This window comes from Saimiri boliviensis, chromosome 1 (assembly GCF_048565385.1).
Source record: "Saimiri boliviensis isolate mSaiBol1 chromosome 1, mSaiBol1.pri, whole genome shotgun sequence".
NCBI classification, from domain to species: Eukaryota; Metazoa; Chordata; class Mammalia; order Primates; family Cebidae; genus Saimiri; species Saimiri boliviensis.
The window spans coordinates 103,922,452-103,941,043 of record NC_133449.1 but is presented as its reverse complement, the minus strand read 5'-3'; the positions used below and the strand labels follow the sequence as shown (position 1 = coordinate 103,941,043).

Below are 18,592 nucleotides of genomic sequence, written 5' to 3'. Positions count from 1 at the left end.
GTTTGCTAGTGTAGCTGGGAATCCATGGAGGGAAATCAGATATGTTGCCTACTCCCATGAATTTTATTGTCCATTGAGACTTGCAAATAAGATAGTACCAATAAAGTATGATAAAGGTTTAGTGGAAGAAATTCAGATCTTTATGAGAGCAAATAGAGACCTGAAATTTGATGGAGTTGAATCAGGTACTTATTTTTTATTTACTCAAGAAAGGGACTTTTATTTTTAAATTATTAGGTTTTGTTTTTTGTTTTTTGTTTTTTTTTTTTTGAGACAGAATCTCACTCAGGCTGGAATACAGTGATTCAGTCTTGGCTCAGTGCAACCTCTGCCTCCCAAGTTCAAGCGATTCTTAGCCTCCTCAGAAGTTGGGACTTCAAGTTGCATGCCTCCATGCCTGACTAGTTTTTTGTATTTTTAGTAGAGACGGGGTTTTACCCTGTTGGCCCAGCTGGTCTCGGAGCTCCTGGCCTCAGGTGATCTACCCACCTTAGCCTCCCAAGGTGCTGGGATTACTGGCTTGAGCCACTGCGCCTGGCCAGAAAAGGGACTTCTTATTTGAAGATAGCCTCTAGCTAATTAATAAGCAAACATTCTAGGGAAAAGGTAGATACTAAGGAGGGAAAAGTATTAAGCAGAGGAAAGGGTTTAGAGCTGCATTGTCCAAAAGTGGAATCCAGAAGCCACTAGCTACACATAACTATGTCAATTTAAATTAACTGAAATAAAAAATTTAGTTCAATTGCATTGACAACATTCCAAGGCTTAGTAGCCACATGTGAATACTGTTTTCATTTTCTTTTCAACAGAGGATGCCAGAGCAACTGGATATCCATAGGCAAGAAAATAAGCCTTGACCTAAACCTTATGTCATAAAAATTAGTACAAAATGGATCATGGGTTTTTTAAAAAAATATTCAGATACAGAGTATTTTACTCAAAAGCTTATTGAAATTAAAAAAAAGTTTTTCCATCACTGCAGAAAGTTCTCTTGGACAGTGCTGGTTTAGAAGTCTGTAAGACAGAGAGACTAGAGTATATTAATGAATTATATATACATTTTATTTCAGTAGCTTTTGGGGTACAAGTGTTTTTTTGTTACATGCATGAATTGCGTAGTGGTGAAGTCTGAGATTTCAGTGCACTTCTCATCTAAGTAGTGTATGTTGTACCCAATATGTAGTTTTCTGCCCCTTACCCCCTTTTATCCTCCCCGCTTCTGAGTCTATAATTTCCATTATACAACTCTCTATGCCTTTGTATACCTATAGCTTAGCTCCCACTTAAAAGTGAAAGCATATTGAATCCCTAATGCTGTTTGGTTTGCCATTCCTGAGTTACTTCACTTTGAATAACGGTCTTCAGCACCATCCAGGTTGCTGCAAAAGACATTATTTCATTCTTTTTATGGGTGAGTAGTATTCCATGTTGTAGATATACCACATTTTCTTCATCTACTCAGTGGTTGATGGGCGTTTAGGGTTCATTCCATGTCTTTGCAGTTGTGAATTTTGCTGTGATAAATGTATGTGTGCAGGAGTCTTTTTGATATAATGACTTCTTTTCCTTTGGGTGGATACCCAGTAGTGGGATTGCCAGACTGAATGGTAGATCTACCATTAGTTCTTTGAGAAATCTCTATATTGTTTTCTATAATGGTTGTATTAATTTACATTCTTACCACCAGTGTACACATATGCCCTTTTCACCATATCAATGCCAGCATCTGTTGTTTTCTTGACTTTTTAATAATGGCCATTCTGGCTGAAGGAAGGTATTATCTCATTATGCTTTTAATTTGCATTTCCCTGATGATTAGTGATATTGAGCATTTTTTTCATATGTTTGTGGCTAATTTGTATTTCTTCTTTTGAGAAGTGTCTGTTCAAGTCATTTACCTACTTTTTTTTTTTTTTTTTTTTTGAGACTGAGTCTCACACTGTCGCCCAGGCTATAGTGCAGTGGTGCAATCTTGGCTCACTGCAATCTCCGCCTCCTGGGTTCAAGCAATTCTACTACCTCAGCCTCCTGAGTAGCTGGGACTACAGGTGTTTGCCACCACACCCAGCTAATTTTTTTTTTTTTTAGTAGAGATGGGGTTTCACCGTGTTGGCCAGGATGATCTTGATCTCCTGACCTCATGATCTGCCCACCTCGGCCTCCCAAAGTGCTAGAATCACAGGTGTGAGCCACCACATCTGGCCTTGCCTACTTTTTGATGGGATTATTTGTTTTTTTCTTGCTGATTGTTTGAGTTCCTTGGAGATTCTGGATGTTAGTCCTTTGTTGAATATATAGTTTGCAAATATTTTCTCCCATTCTATGGGCTGTTTGTTTACTGCAATGATTATTTCTTTTGCAGTGCAGAAGCCTTTTAGTTTAATTAGGCCCCATTTATTTATTTTTGGTTTTGTCTCATTTGCTTTTCGGGTCTTATAATTAATTATTTGCCTAGGGTAATGTCCAGAAGTTTTTCCTAGGTTTTCCTCTAGAATTTTTATGGCTTCAGGTCTTAGATTTAAGTGTTTAATACATCTTAAGTTGATTTTTATATATGGTGAGAGATATGACTCCAGTTTCATTCTTCTACGTGTGGCTGTCCTGTTTTCCCAGAAACTGTTTATTGAATAGGAAATCCTTTTTTCAGTTTGTGTTTTTGTATACTTTGTCAAAGATCAGTTGGTTTTAAGTAGTTGGCTTTATTCCTAGGTTCTCTATTCAGTTCTGTTAATCTACATATCTGCTTTTATACCAGTACTATGCTGTTTTGGTTACTATAGCATTGCAGTGTAATTTGAAGTCAGGTAATGTGATACTGCCGGATTTGTTCTTTTTGCTTAGGATTGCTTTGGCTATGTAGACCCATATTTGGTTCCATACAAAGTTTAGGATTTTTTTTTTTTAACTCTGTGAAAGATGATGCTGGTATTTTTGGTAGGAATTGGCGATGAATCTGTAGATTGCCTTGGGTAGTGTGGTCACTTTCCCGATATTGAGTCTTCCAGTCTGTGAGCATGGGATGTGTTTGTGTCACCTGTGATTTTTTTCAGCAGTGTTTTGTAGCTGTTCTTACAGAGATCTTTCCCCTCCTTGTGTAAGTATACTCCTGGGTATTTTATTATTTTTGTTGCAGCTATTGTAAAAGGGATTGAGTTCTTGATTTGATTGTTAGTTTGGTTGTTGTTGTTGGTATGTAGCAATGCTACTGATTTGTGTACATTGCTTTTGTAACCTGAGGCTACAGAATTCGTTCATCAAATCTAGGAGTCGGCTGGGTGCAGTGGCTCATGCCTGTAATCCCAACACTGGGAGGCTGAGATGGGTGGATTACTTGAGACCAGGAGGAGTTAGAGACCAGCCTGGCTAACATGGTGAAATTCTGTCTACCAAAAATAAAAAAATTAGCTGAGCGTGGTGGCAAGTACCTGTAATCCCAACTACTCGGGAGGCTGAGGTAGGAGAAGTACTTGAACCTGGGAGGCAGAGGTTGCAGTGAGCCTAGATTGTGCCACTGCACTCCAACCTGGGCAACAGAGTGAGACTCTGTCTCAAAAAATGAAATAACATAAAAAATAAAGCATAAAACTATAAAACTTTTAGAAGGAAGCAGGAGAAAAGTTTTAAGACCTCAGGCTAAACACAGATCTCTAGATATAATACCAAAAGCACCATACCTAAAAGAAAAAAAATTGATAAATTGGATTTCATCAAAATTAAAAACTTTAGCTCTGTGAAAGATGCTGTTAAAAGGATGAAAAGACAAGCTACAGACAGGGAGAAAACAAACCACATATCTGTCAAAGATCTTGTATCTAGAATGTATAAAGAACTCTCAAAACTCAACAGTAAACACTATTCAGTTAGAAAATATGCCAAGGACATGAACAAACATTTCACCAAAGAGGAGATAAGATAGCAAATAAGCATGTGAAAAGATGTCCCATATCACCAGCCATTAGGGAAATGTAAATTAAAACCACAATGCAGCTAAAATAAAAAATAAAATACTATTTTCTTTCTTTTTTTCTTTTTTGTGTTTTTTTTTTCTTTGTTTTGTTTTAAAAATAGAATACTAAATGCTGTCAAGGATGTACAGAAACTGGATGCTTCATAAACTGCTAGTGGGAGTTAAAATGATACAGCCACTCTGGAATATAGTTTGTTAGGTTCTTAAAAAGCTAAACTTCCCATATGCCCACCAATCTCATTCTTAGGCATTTATAACAGAAAAATAACAATTTATGTTTACACAATAGTAGGTATACTAATATATTCCTAACAACTATGTATTATTATCATTATTTTGTGTGTGTGTATGGAGACAGTGTTTCACCACATTACTCAGGCTGATCTTGAACTTCCTAAGCTCAAGCGACCTGCCTACCTTGGCCTCCCAAAGTGCTGGGATTACAGGCGTGAGCCACTACACCTAGCCTCAACTTCATTTTTAAAAATTGTTTTGTAGAGACAGCAGTCTCACTATGTTGCCCAGGCTGGTCTGCAACTTGTAACCTCAAGTGATCGTCCCACCTTGGCTTCCTTAAGCCTGGGATCACAAGCTTGAATCACTATGCCTGGCCTAACAACTTTTCTTTTCTTTTTGAGACGGAGTTTCGCTCTTGTTACCCAGGCTGGAGTGCAATGGCGTGATCTTGGCTCACCGCAACCTCCGCCTCCTGGGTTCAGGTAATTCTCCTGCCTCAGCCTCCTGAGCAGCTGGGAGTACAGGCACGCACCACCACGCCCAGCTAATTTTTTGTATTTTTAGTATAGACGGGGTTTCACCATGTTAACTGGTATGGTCTCGATCTCTTGACCTCATGATCTGCCCGCCTCGGCCTCCCAAAGTGCTGGGATTACAGGCTTGAGCCACCGCGCCCGGCCACAACTTTTCTTTTTCTGTCTTTTTTTTGGGTGGTGGGGAGGTGACAGTATCTGGATCTGCACATCGCAGATCACCCAGGCTGGAGTGCAGTGGTACGATCTCATCTCACTGCAACCTCAGACTCCCGTGCCCAAGCGATCCTCCCATCTCAGTCTTCCCAGTAGCTGGGACTACAGGTGTGTGCCACCATGGGCAGCTATTTTTATGGGTTTTTGTAGAGATGGGGTTTCACCATCTTGCCCAGGCAGGCTCGTTTTGAACTCCTGAGCTCAAGCGATTTATCCATTTCAGCCTCCCAAAGTGCTGAGATTACAGGTGTGAGTTTCCATGCCCTGCCACACTTTATTGTTAGTAGCCCAAGATTAGAAACAAACTAAATACATGAATAAACTCTGGTGTATCAATGCAATGTACTACCACTCAGCAATCAAAGAGAATAAACTGTTGATACATGCAACAACTTGGACAGTTATCCATGGAATTAGGCTGAGTGGAAAAAAGCCAATATACTATATGATTCCATTTATATCATATTTTTCAAAATGACAGAACTGTAGAGATGGAGAATAGGTTGGTGCCAGGAAATAGGATCAGATTCAGGGGTGCAAATATGAAGGGGTGGCCCAAGAGAATTTCTTCATATCTTGACTGTGGTAGTAGTTACTTGAATCTATATATGGGATAAAATTGCATAACACTATACACACATACAAATGAATGCATGTAGAACAATGGTAACTGAATAAGATCTGTAGTCTAGTTAGCAGTATTATACCAATGTCAATGTCCTGGTTTTGATATTGTACTAACTACAGTTCAGTATTGTGGGTATATGTACTGTAGGTGCAGGATATGACTATAGTATCCCTTGTTTGCTTGGGACCAGAACTCAGAAGTGTCTTGGATTTTGGATTTTTTCAGATTTTGGAATATTTCCAGAATACATACTGATTGAGCATCTCTGATTCAAAAATTTGAATTCCAAAATCTTCCAGTGAGCATTTTCTTTGAGTGTCATATTAGTGCTCAGAAAGTTTCCAATTTTGGAGCATTTTGGATTTTCAGATTAGGGATATTCAACCTGTACAATATATACATACTATTTTTGCAACTTCCTATGAGTCTAATTATTTAAGAATAAAAGTTCTAGCCAGGTGTAGTGGTGTGATTCTGTAATCCCAGTTACTTGGGAAACTGTGGCAAGAGGATCACTACTTGAGCCTAGGAGTTCAAGGCCAGCCTGGGCAACATAGCAAATCCTTGTCTCCCAAAAGAAAAAAAACAGAATAAAAGAGTTTTTTTTTTTTTAAAGGCTTATATATTATAAGTTTTATTAAGGCATACATATTTTGAATCTTACCCCAAAAGTTACTGAAATTTGAAAAATGAAGTTTGTATTATTTTTTCATTTTTAATCATACTTTTCGTTTTAAGCAATTTATATTATAGAAATTTCATTTTGTATTTTTAGTATTTCTACAGTGTGTTGTCATGGGTCTAGTATATTTAGATCCCATCCCCCCAACTAATTAGCTGCTAATAGAACTGCTCTAATTGAAGTTGCTGTTGTCTGTCCTGTAGTGACCTTCAGGCTTTAACCCTCAGCTTTAGTTAAATTAAACAGGCACGGACCTTTGCTGTGGAAACGATAGAAAAACATAACAGACAACTTGGCTTACTTTGTTTTGTGAAGCAGAGGGTGGACTGAAGAGAATTATACTGATACTGGTGAAAGTTTATAGAGACTAGTGTTAACGGTAGTAGTAATTTACTTATTGCCTACAACATAAATGTTTCTCTGGAAATCAGATGGAATAATAGTCTAATTAGTTCATTTGATCTTCTTTTAAAAATCTCTCAGAAAGGCATAGCCCTATTTTTCTGATGTTATGGTATTATATATACATCTGGACCAAATGTTGGCCAAAATATGTGTTATGAAATGTATTCCCTTTGAAATCTTATATGCATGATTACCTTCTCCCAACATCACTTTATTTTATCAAAGTATAAAAAGCAAGTGGCTTATGACTTTGCCAAGCTGCTATACGTGTCAGCCATCTAATATGACTAGGATTCTTTGGTATAGAGTATTTGCTAGTATATTATATGATATTTGAATAACTTAATAGGTAACAGCAAAATTTTTAATTTATATTCTCTATTTTAGATTTAACTACTTAATTTTGACCAGCTACTTTAGTGCCTATAATTTTTTTGTTAGTGTTTGTTTTTTCTTTCTCTATATAAAAGCAAATTGCTGCTGGGCTTGGTGGCTTGTGCCTGTAGTCCCAGCTACTTGGGAGCCCAGGCATTCTGGGCTGTAGTGTGCTATACCAATCGGTGTCCACACTAAGTTCGGCATCAATATGGTGACCTCCCAGGAGTGGAGGATGACCAGATTGTCTGGGGAGGGGTGAACCAGCCCAGGTCGGAAACAGAGCAGGTCAAAACATCTGTGCTGATCAGTAGTGGGATTGCGCCTATGAATAGCCACTGCACTCCAGCCTGGGCAACATAGCAAGACCCTGTCTCAAAAAAAAAAAAGCAAATTGCCTATAATTCTTTTAAAAATAATGTATTGACGACATGAGTTATGAGTTACTTTGCTCGGCCAAATTGTACTCTGTTATTCTAAAATTTATTCATTCAACAATGATGGAATGCCTGTAATGTGCTAGGTACTCTGCTAGGCGCTGGAGATAGCAAGATGGATACTGTCTTCTTCACAGTACTCACAGGAAAGTTGTAAAGTTGTGCTGTTTATTTCTCTACTATGTAAACAGTTGGTCATGTAGAATAATTTGTTAAATTTATGACTAAACATGAAAGAGCAACAGGTATACCAGAAAGGAATGATGAATCACTTAATAGCTATGAATTTGAGGAAGTTCCCTAATCATTGTTAGCTTCAAATTCTTTATCTGTGAACTGAAATAAAAATATATATAGTTCACAGGAGTTCTAGGATGCAATGAACTGTAGCCACTGTCTACCTTCATATTTTCACTTCTGTGTATAAATCTGGATCAGTCTCATGTGGTATTATTACTTATCCCATCTGCCGCCACATAAAACAAAAGAATAATGGCTAAAATTTGTTTTTGCACAGATAAACATAAAATAAATGCCCACGCTTTTCCACTTTATTTTTAGTTATTGATTTATTAATAGGCTTTATAATTGTTATTGTGACCATATGGCATTTTATATTTTTATGGAATGGTTTCCATTTAGTTAAAGCTTTAAAATTTATTAACTTCACACTAAAATATGTAAAAAAACACATGAAAATACTGATTTCTTGACTAAATAATATTTACAGAAAATAGAAACTTCTAGTTAAATGTAATAAACTGAACGCATACTTACTTTCACTAAACATAAGACTGCTGTAGCTTAAGCCTGTTGGCAGTGGAGAAAGAACCAATAGTTAGAACAAGTCATTTTGCATCTAAGAACTCTGGAAAGGCTCAGAAATTTGAGGTACTGGGTATCTCTGAAAGTGGGATGTGAGGTGAGACTGAGAACAAGAAGATTGGATAAAATGCCTATAAAAGAAGGAATTAAGACTGGGTACAGTAGTTCATGCCTGTAATCTAGCACCTTTGGAGACTGAAGCGGGTGGACAGGAGTTTGGGACCGGCCTGGCCAACATAGTGAAACGCTGTCTCTACTAAACATACAAAAAATTAGCCGGATGTGGTAGCTCATGCCTGTAGTTCCAGCTACCTGGGAGGCTGAGGTAGGAGAATTACTTGAACCTGGAAGGTGGAGGTTATAGTGCCACTGCAATCCAGCCTGGGCAACAGAGCAAGATTCCATCTCAAAAAATAAATTAAGTTAAATTTAATAAAAAGCAGTGAAATTTCCCAGATGTTTCTTTCATCTGTTTCTTGTTTGATACAGCCTATTGATAATGCCTTTCTTACCCTGAGAGAATCAAGTGGAGATTCTAGATTCTAGAAGAACTAAAGGCAAGTCTTAATGATACATTCTTAAAATGGGGTAGAGGTGGAAAGGAAGGCATAATGGAAGTCTTCATACTGAATAGTGAGACCTCTGATCATTTTCTTAGTTCCCATAATACTTAGGTTTATTATACTCTCTAGACAGAAGACTGCGGGATGTGTTTTAAGCAAACTCACTGGTCCAGCAGAAAAGACCTGTAGATTCTGAGACATTAACTTTAGTTTTAACATGCTTAAGTTACTGTTACTTTGGATTTTTCTTACATGCAGTCAGACTTAATTCTAATATAAAAGATAATTGTTAACTATAACCAAATAAGTTATATGAAAAAGGAAATAAAATATACTACATGGCTGAGCTGCAAGTAACATGCATACAGTTATAATGCAAACATTCAAAGTTCAAAAGATAGGCCGGGCGCAGTGGCTCAAGCCTATAATCCCAGCACTTTGGGAGGCCGAGGCGGGTGAATCATGAGGTCAAGAGATCGAGACCATGCTGGCCAACATGGTGAAACCCCGTCTCTACTAAAAATACAAAGAATTAGCTGGGCATGGTAGCGTGTGCCTGTAATCCCAGCTACTCAGAAGGCTGAGGCAGGAGAATTGCCTGAAGCCAGGAGGCGGAGGTTTCGGTGAGCTGAGATCGCGCCATTGCACTCCAGCCTGGGTAACAAGAGCGAAACTCTGTCTCAAAAAAAAAAAAAAAAAAGAAAGAAAGTTCAAAAGATAATATATCTAACCTTGAAAAAATTAGGAAATAGCAGTATAAACATGTTCTTTAGAAATATGGAAGTAAGTTCCAGAAGAAACAGCTAACTAAAAGGGTTAAAAATAGTTCCCTTTTGAGGAGCAGAAATTGATCCAGAATTGGTGACAAATGGAAAACAAAACCATATTTATAACTTGTAATGCAGACAAAGGGTTAATATGCTGAATATATATAAAGGGCTTGTAAAATTAATAACACTAAAATAGAAACCAAAAAATGAGCAAATCATATAAATAACCACAAGAAGGGAAGAGTTGTCTGTATAGGCTATCACCACTTCTCTATTCTTTGCTTTTTTGATAGGTTGAAAGTAGTTTTTAAAATTTATTTGATATTAAGATTGAGCATTTTTTCATTTATTTATTAGCTATTGTTTCCTGCTCTGTATGCTCTACTTCTATCCTTTGAGAAGGGTAATTGGAATTATGATTTGTCATCTTTCTTGAATCTGGAATTGTTTATGCAGTATGAATTATAATAAAGAGTCTTGCCTGTTGCAGAACATTGTTATAAACTTTTGGTGGTTATATCCTGAGGTCTTTGTGCCTCTTTGGTTATAAGTCTTCTAGACCTGTTCTTCTCTATCAGACCCAGCCTCACCCTCAAAAAAAGCCCCACATCCATTTTGTAATGCTACTTTATTAACTTGAAAGGGAAATTTAAAGATAATAGAATTAGGCCAGGCACAGTGGCTTATGCTTGTATTGGCCACATTTTGGGAGGTCAAGGCAGGAGGATTGCTTGAAGCCAGGAGTTTAAGACCAGTCAGGGCAACTTAGCAGGACTTTGTATCTACAAAAAAAAATTAGCGAGGTTTGGAGGCACACTCCTGAAGTCCTAGCTATTCTGAAGACTGAAGTGGAAGAATCCTTTGAGCCCAGAAGCTCAGGGTTGTGGTGATCTATGATTGTGCCATTGTACTCCACCTTAGATGACATAGTGAGACCCTGAATTAAAAACAAAAAAAAGTGATATAATTGACTACATGTGTAATTTTAAGTAAATCAATTGTAATGCAGTATTATTAAGAGGAAATAAATATATAAACTAAATTATAGTTGATCTGGTTTGGCTATGTCTCCACCCAAAAATCTCATCTTGAATTGTAATCCCCATGATTCCCACGTGTCAAGGGAAAGACCAGGTGGGGCTAATTGAATCATGGGGGCAGTTTCCCTATGTTGTTCTCTTGATAGTGAGTGAGTTCTCATGAGATCTGATGGCTTTATAAGTGTTTGGTAGTTCTTCCTGCATTCATTCTCCCTCCTGCCACCTTGTAAACAAGGTGACTTGGTTTTCCTTCACCTTCCACCATGACTGTAAGTTTCCTGAGGCCTCCCCAGCCATGTGGAACTGTGAGTCAATTAAAGCCCTTTCCTTTATAAATTACCCAGTCTTGGGCAATTTCTTATAGCAGAGTGAGAATAGACTAATGTAATAGTTTAAAAGTATGGCTGGGTATTGTGGCTCACACCTGTAATCACAGCTACTTGGGTGACTGAGGCAGGAGGATGTTTGAGGCCAGGAGCAAAATAGTGGGACTCTATCTAAAAAAAAAAAAAGTTTCAAAGTGAAAAGACTCAATAATGACTATAGAAGACACAGTGAAGTAGTTGGACACTTATAACTGCAGTATCAGTGTGAGCGTTGCCAGGTACGAAGGCAGATGTGTTGATCATCACCCTAAATTCCTTGCGTGGCATTACTGACAATGACATGATTTTCTGAAATGAGGAACTCTTTACATGGTAAGTTGTACTCATGAAAAATTCATGTATGTTAAAACTGCATTTTGGGGGGTTATTTATATATACTAAGTTCATAAACATCTTTCTTATACATGAATGTCTGATGGCATAGTCTCAAGTTGTGAGACGTAGACTGTTTCTTCACTTTGAAGAACTATAGTTATCCCATGTATTGAGAGGAATTTGAATCTCTGGCCCTTTCTTCTTAAGTATCCGTAGTGTACACCATGTTGGCAACTAAGTGTGTCTTCACAAAATATCAAAAATGCCTCTGCCCCACCACCACCTTCCCCTGCAGAGGGTGATACTGCCCAAGTTAAGAAATAACCGTTCTGGGCTGGGCATGGTAGCTCATGCCTGTAATCCCAGCACTTTGGGAGGCCAAGGCATGCAGATCACTTGAGGTCAGGAGTTCAGGACCAGCCTGGCCAACGTGGTGAAACCCCGTCTCTACTGAATTAGCTGTGTGTGGTGGTGCATGCCTGTAATCCTAGCTACTCAGGAGGCTGAGGCAAGAGAATCACTTGAACCTGGGAGGCGGAGGTTGCAGTGAGCCTAGGTCATACCACTGCACTCTAGCCTGAATAATAGAATGAGTGAGACTCTGTCTTTAAAAAAAAAAAAAAAAAAGGCCGGGCGCGGTGGCTCAAGCCTGTAATCCCAGCACTTTGGGAGGCCGAGGCGGGTGGATCACGAGGTAGAGAGATCGAGACCATCCTGGTCAACATGGTGAAACCCCGTCTCTACTAAAAATACAAAAAATTAGCTGGGCATGGTGGCACGTGCCTGTAATCCCAGCTACTGGGAGGCTGAGGCAGGAGAATTGCCTGAACCCAGGAGGCGGAGGTTGCGGTGAGCCGAGATTGTGCCATTGCACTCCAGCCTGGGCAACAAGAGCAAAACACCGTCTCAAAAAAAAAAAAAAAAAAAAAAAAAAAAAAAAAAAAAAAAAAAAAAAGGCCAAGCACAGTGGCTCACACCTGTAATCTCAACACTTTGGAAGGCCAAGGCAGGTGTATCACTTGAGGTCAGGAGTTCAAGACCAGCCTGGCCAACATGGTGAAATGCTGTCTCTACTAAAAATACAACAAAAAAAATCAGCGGGGCATGGTGGTGTGTGCCTGTAGTCCCAGCTACTAGGGAGGCTGAGGCAGGAGAATCACTTGAACTGGGAAGGAGGATATTGCAGTGAGCTGAGATCACACCACTGCACTCCAGCCTGGGCCACAGAGCGAGACTCTGTCTCAAAAAAAAAGTACCATTCTGTTGGATGTTAAGCATTTGTTTGGATAAAAAAGAAAAATACTGTTCTAGACTAGGAATTATCAAACTATGGCTTTTATAAGTCAAAACAGGTCCTATACCTGGTGTTTTGTTTTTTAGGAGAAACAGCCTTGCTCTGTCACCAAGGCTGGAGTGTAGTGGTGCAATCACAGCTCACTGCACCCTTGAACTGGCCTTAGAGGCAGGAGTGATCCTCCTGCCTCAGTCTTTCAGGTAGTTGGGATTGCAGGTGCATACCTTCATGTCTGGCTCTACCTGTTTTTGTAGAGCTTGTGAACTAGGAGTGGTTTTTACATGGTTGGAGAAAAAAAATTAAAAGAATACTATTTTGTGACATGAAAATTATGTGGAATTCCAAACTAAGCAACCGTAATGACTTTTTTTTTTTTTTTGTATCGATTTTGGCTACTTTTATGTTTCAATGACAGAGTTGAGTAAGGCAGAGAACATAGTGGCACTCTGATTGTTTCACGCTGCTGCTCAAGGCAGCATAAATCACAGTGATGCAGTTAAAACTCAATAGTGTTTCAAGTGCCACAAGTATTACTGTATTTGGACATTAGAAAAATAATCAGTACATACTCATGTCAGAACAAGAAAAAGCAGATTATTAAATATCATTCTTTTGAGGCACAGTGGACTGTGTGTTATCTTGTTGTCAAATTAGATAGCAGGCTGGGCACAGTGGCTCATGCCTGTAATCCCAGCACTTTGGGAGACTGAGGCAGATGGATTACCTGAGGCCAGGAGTTCGAGACCAGCAAGGCCAGCATGGTGAAAACCTATCTCTACTAAAAATACAGAAATTAGCTGGGCACGGTGGCGTACACCTGTAGTCCCAGCTACTTGGGAAGCCGAGTCAGGAGAATTGCTTGAACCTAGGAGGGAGGGTTTTCAGTGACCTGGAATCCTGCCATCGCACTCCATTCTGGGTGACAGAGTGAGATTCCATCTCAAAAAAAGAAAAAAAAATTAGGTAGCAAAGCATTGAGTTTATTGTGCCATAACATTATGGCTGCGCTAAAAGCATATACATCTTATATAGCTTCACATTTTGTTATAGATGTATCACTGTTACCTTGACTACAGTGTGACCAGCATTGACAACATTAATCTTTTTCCAAAATCAGTGAATTCCTCACTTTATTATTTTTTTTTCAAGAGACAAGGTCTCACACTCTGTCACCCAGGTTGGAGTTTAGTGGCATAATCATAGCTCACTGTAACCTTGAACTCCAGGAATTCAAGGAATTGAAGGTTATAGTGAACTCCTTGAGTTCCCAATGGCTAGGACTACAGAAACATACTACCATGCTCCGCTAGGGGTGTGTGTGTGTGTGTGTGTGTGTGTGTGTATGTATGTGTATGTGTGTGTGTGTGTGTGTGTGTGTGTGTGTGTGTGTGTATATGTATATGTATGTAGAGATAGGGTCTCATTGTGTTACTGGTCTTGAACTCCCACCTGTCCAGCCCTATACTTTATTTGCTAGTGATACCACCATTCTCCTGGGTACTGAAGCTCAGGACTTCTGACTTATTTAATCCATTATTCTATGTGTAATAGTTACAAAAATCTCTTTAGGGCCTTCCAGGAAAGATTTATTGCATTCAGTCCTTTCCATTTCTATTTTGTTTATGATCCTGCCTTCATCCTAGTTTAAACCTTCAGCATATATGATTTTAGTGCTTCAGCCCTCTTCCTTGTTTCCATGATTTTATCCTTTCTCTTTCATAGAGCCTTAATTGATTTTTATTATATGCTTGCCTGAAGCTCCTGAAAGGGCAGGAATTTATTTATTTATTTATTTAATTTTTTTGAGAGAGAGTCTAGCTCTGTTGCCCAGGATGGAGTGCAGTGGCACAGTCTTGGTCCACTGCAAACTCTGCCTCCCGGGTTCAAGTGATTATCCTGCTTCAGCCTCCCAAGTAGCAGGGATTATAGGCATGCACCACCACACCTGGCTAATTTTGTATTTTTAGTAGAGACAGGGTTTCTCCATGTTGGTCAATCTGGTCCTGAACTGCTGACCTCAGGTGATCCACCTGCCTCAGCCTCCCAAAGTGCTGGGACTACAGGCATGAGCCACTGTGCCTGACCAGGAATTTATGCTTACTATACGATGTAGGCAAGCACAGGATAAGGAGACAGATACAATATTTTAAATATTGTAGTCTTCTCAGAGGGAACTGACCTTTACATATCTAAATCAAGTGAAGTAACATGAAGATCATAGGGAATGATGTTTCAGAGGGATAAAATATTAAGTGTGAAAGCCCTGACATTAGAAATGAGCTTGAGTGGTTCATGCAATAAGGCCAGCAAGGTTAGAGCAAGACTGTGGAAGGGAGAGAACAGGCAAGGTAAGGCCAGCAATTTAGCCAGAGCCCTAATCACCATACACTGTGTAAACTATCGTAGGGAATTTGAATTAGTTCTAAATGTGGAGGGACGTCATTAGGGAGTTCTGAGCACGGGAGTAAAAGTTATCCAATTCATGTTACAAGTTTGTTCTGGCTCTTGGACAGAGAATGGGCTATAGGGCAACAAGAGCGAAGACAGAGAGCAATTATAAGGCTATTGCAATAATCCAGGCTTTAATTGCTTTTTTATAAATGTTACAGGACCGAAAACTATCCTGGGTAAAATTATATTATCTAATAATAGGCAAAAGTCTTAATGTCTTCTTCTGGGTACAGGAGAATAACCAATAAATTGTGAAGTTGCCTGGTTACAAATTCCACTGTAAAGCCAAGGCTGGGCAAGTAGAGGGGAATAAAACTCACCTGTAAGACTCTACCAAATGCAAGAAAGCTACCATCCCAAAGAAGAGGAGGCATGGCAGGAGAACTGAGACCCCCTCACTTCATAGCTTTATCTACTGAAGGCAGAAACCCTTAGGCATTCTAGGTTCTCATTTACAAAGACTGAAGTATTAATTATCAGGAGAGCTGAAAGAAATTTCTCTCCAGCCAGGTCTTAAAAGACCTAAGATCTAGTAACACAGCTGAAGAGATACCCTGAGGCTCAAAAATGAAGAGCAAGACTGAAGAGCATAGAGAACTCCTCACAGATTAAAAATCAGCAGCCAGGTGGTAAATCAGAGGAAGATCTTCCAACAGTTTGAAGGGCTGGAGACTTGGTTTTAAAACATAGGTAGATCTCTGGAATCTGGCCAGCACTCAGATTCCTCACCAGGCAGAAGAGAAAGACATTCCACCTGCCAGGCCTTTGAAGCTAGTGCTATAATGAATCTGACTATAGCTTCAGTTAAAGTCCAGGCAGTTTAAGAACTGTGACCCTACAAGAGAAATGGCATGACCTTTTCTGGAGGTAAATATTTTCTGCCTGAGTCTCTAGACTTTTTTAAATATTCAATATCCATTAAAACAGTAAACAACCATACACACAAACACACACATGAGAAATTGTAGCCCTCATTGAAGAGAGAAAACAGTCAATGGTAGCAGACTGAGAGAAGGCTTAGATTAGTTATTGGAAAGAGACTTTAGAATTACTATAATAAAGATCCTACATTACCATGAGGAAAAGATGGTCTCCATATACATGAAGCGATGGAGGAATTTCAGTGGGACAGTGACAGTTTTTTTTTTTTTTGTTTTTTTTTTTGGTTTTAAGTCAAATGGATAATGATGGGGACAAAGATAAAAGAGACAAAAACTCCAAACCAGTATCCTTCATGAATGTACATGCAACAGTCTTCAACAAAATGCTCAGCAGCCAAATTCAGCAGCACCCTAAAAGGATTATACACCATGATCAAGTGGGATCTATCCCAGGAAGGCAAGAGTGGTTCAACATATGAAAATTAATATATGTAATACACCACATGACTAGAATGAAGAGAAAAACCACGTGATCATCTCAGTTGATGGAGGAGAAGCATTTGACAAAATTTAACAGCCTCAAATTCAGCAGCCTTTCATGATTTAAAAAAAGCAAAAGAAAACGGCAAACTAGGAATAGAGGGGGACTTCGCATGATCAAGGGCATTCCTGAAAAATCCACAGCTGACATCATACTTAATGGTGAAAGACTGAAAGCTTTCCCTCTAATGTCAGGAACAAGACAAGGATGCCTGCCTTCACTAGTATGATTCAGCCTTATGCTAGAAATCCTAGCCAGAGCAATTAGGCAATAAAAAAGAAACAAAGGCATCAAAAAGAAAAAAGACACACACACACACTCTCTCTCACACACACACACACTCTCTCTCTCTCTTTCTCTCTCTCTCTCTCTTTTTCTCTTCACCCCCCCCTTCCTTTCTCAGTCACTCTCTCTCCCTCCCTCCCTTCTCCTGAAGATTGTTGAAATTGTTTGTTTAAGTAGTCATTTAACTTGGTTGGAGTCACCCTGGGAAACTTATCTCCCTGTGGTTGGTGGCAGCTCAAAATCTCATTTCAGGTTTTTTAGCCTTGGGGTCTGTCCTGTTTGAGCATGGTTAGAGGTCAACCAAAGAAAGGTTTGGGCAGAGTTTATATGTATAGTTTGGAGCTCCCTACCTCTGTCTCCTTTCTGGGATTTACTTACCGCTTTCCAGAGGCTGTGGTTGTGCCCGATTTTGTTCTTGGTGTTTTTTTTTGTTTTGTTTTGTTTTTTTTAGTGACCCTTGGTGCTAAATGTTCTTGGTTCTTTGAAGCCCTGAATTTGGGCTGTAAGTTTTTTTATGGGAGTTTTAGCTGGTCTGTAAGGCATGCACTGTGGCTTTTTCTCAGGTTAAAAGCCATAAAAACAAGAAACATGCCCTTTGTAATAACACATATGTTAAAATGTATATGTTTCAACTTGCCTCCAGTATGTGCTTGTTTTTGGTTGCTCTCCATCAGGCCATTCTTTTTTTTTTTTTTTGGAGATGGAGTCTCGCTCTGTCGCCCAGACTGGAGTGCAATGGTGCATTCTGGGTTCACTGCAACCTCTGTCTCTCAAGTTCAAGCGATTCTCCTGCCTCAACCTTCTGAGTAGCTGGGACTACAGGTGCGTGCCACCATACCCGGCTAACCAGCTAATTTTTTATATTTTTATTAGAGACAAGGATTCACCATGTTAGCCAGGATGGTCTCCATCTCCTGACCTCGTGATCCACCCACCTCGGCCTCCCAAAGTAATGGGATTACAGATGTGAGCCACTGTCAGATCATTCTTTATATTTGTTCCAGTTTATAGTTGTTATCTGCAAGAAGATGGGTCAAATCAGTGCCACGCAGCCATCTATGTCTCCTTAAGTGTTATTTGTATTCATCTTCAGGTTCTGTTTCTTTTAATTGCCTCCTTTCTTGTATCACTGTTTTTGCTTCCAGCAGCTCTCCCATGTCAATCTAATATAGTTAACTTTAGCAGTAGTGAAGGGATACTAAGGAAAGTCAAGTAGCCCAGGCCTGTTAAGTCAGTTGAAATTGTAGGTTTATAATACATGGGGTTTTCAGACTCTTTCTACTAAAACAAAGTGCCTCTGATTTAATAGTCTTGTTAGAGGACCTTCCCATATCTGAATGGTTAATGGTCTGGTCTCAATGGGTGATGTTGCCCATCGTACAGAATCAGTATTTTTGGTGTGTTTTCTACAGCAGAGTCAGAAAGCTTTGTACAATTTTGGTCAATCTAGATATTTATCTTTAAAAAAAAATTCCGCCGGGCGCGGTGGCTCAAGCCTGTAATCCCAGCACTTTGGGAGGCTGAGGCGGGTGGATCACGAGGTCGAGAGTTCGAGACCATCCTGGTCGACATGGTGAAACCCCGTCTCTACTAAAAATACAAAAAATCAGCTGGGCATGGTGGCGTGTGCCTGTAATCCCAGCTCCTCAGGAGGCTGAGGCAGGAGAATTGCCTGAACCCAGGAGGCGGAGGTTGCGGTGAGCCGAGATCGTGCCATTGCACTCCAGCCTGGGTAACAAGAGCGAAACTCCGTCTCAAAAA

At 39.5% G+C, this 18,592-nt stretch overlaps 1 protein-coding gene across 4 annotated transcripts in view; it reads left to right on the top strand.

Annotated features, from left to right (window-relative positions):
* Positions 1–18,592, top strand: part of NFATC3 (nuclear factor of activated T cells 3) — a 183,215-nt gene that overhangs the window by 66,035 nt on the left and 98,588 nt on the right. The gene's annotated exons all lie outside the window — the stretch shown is intronic.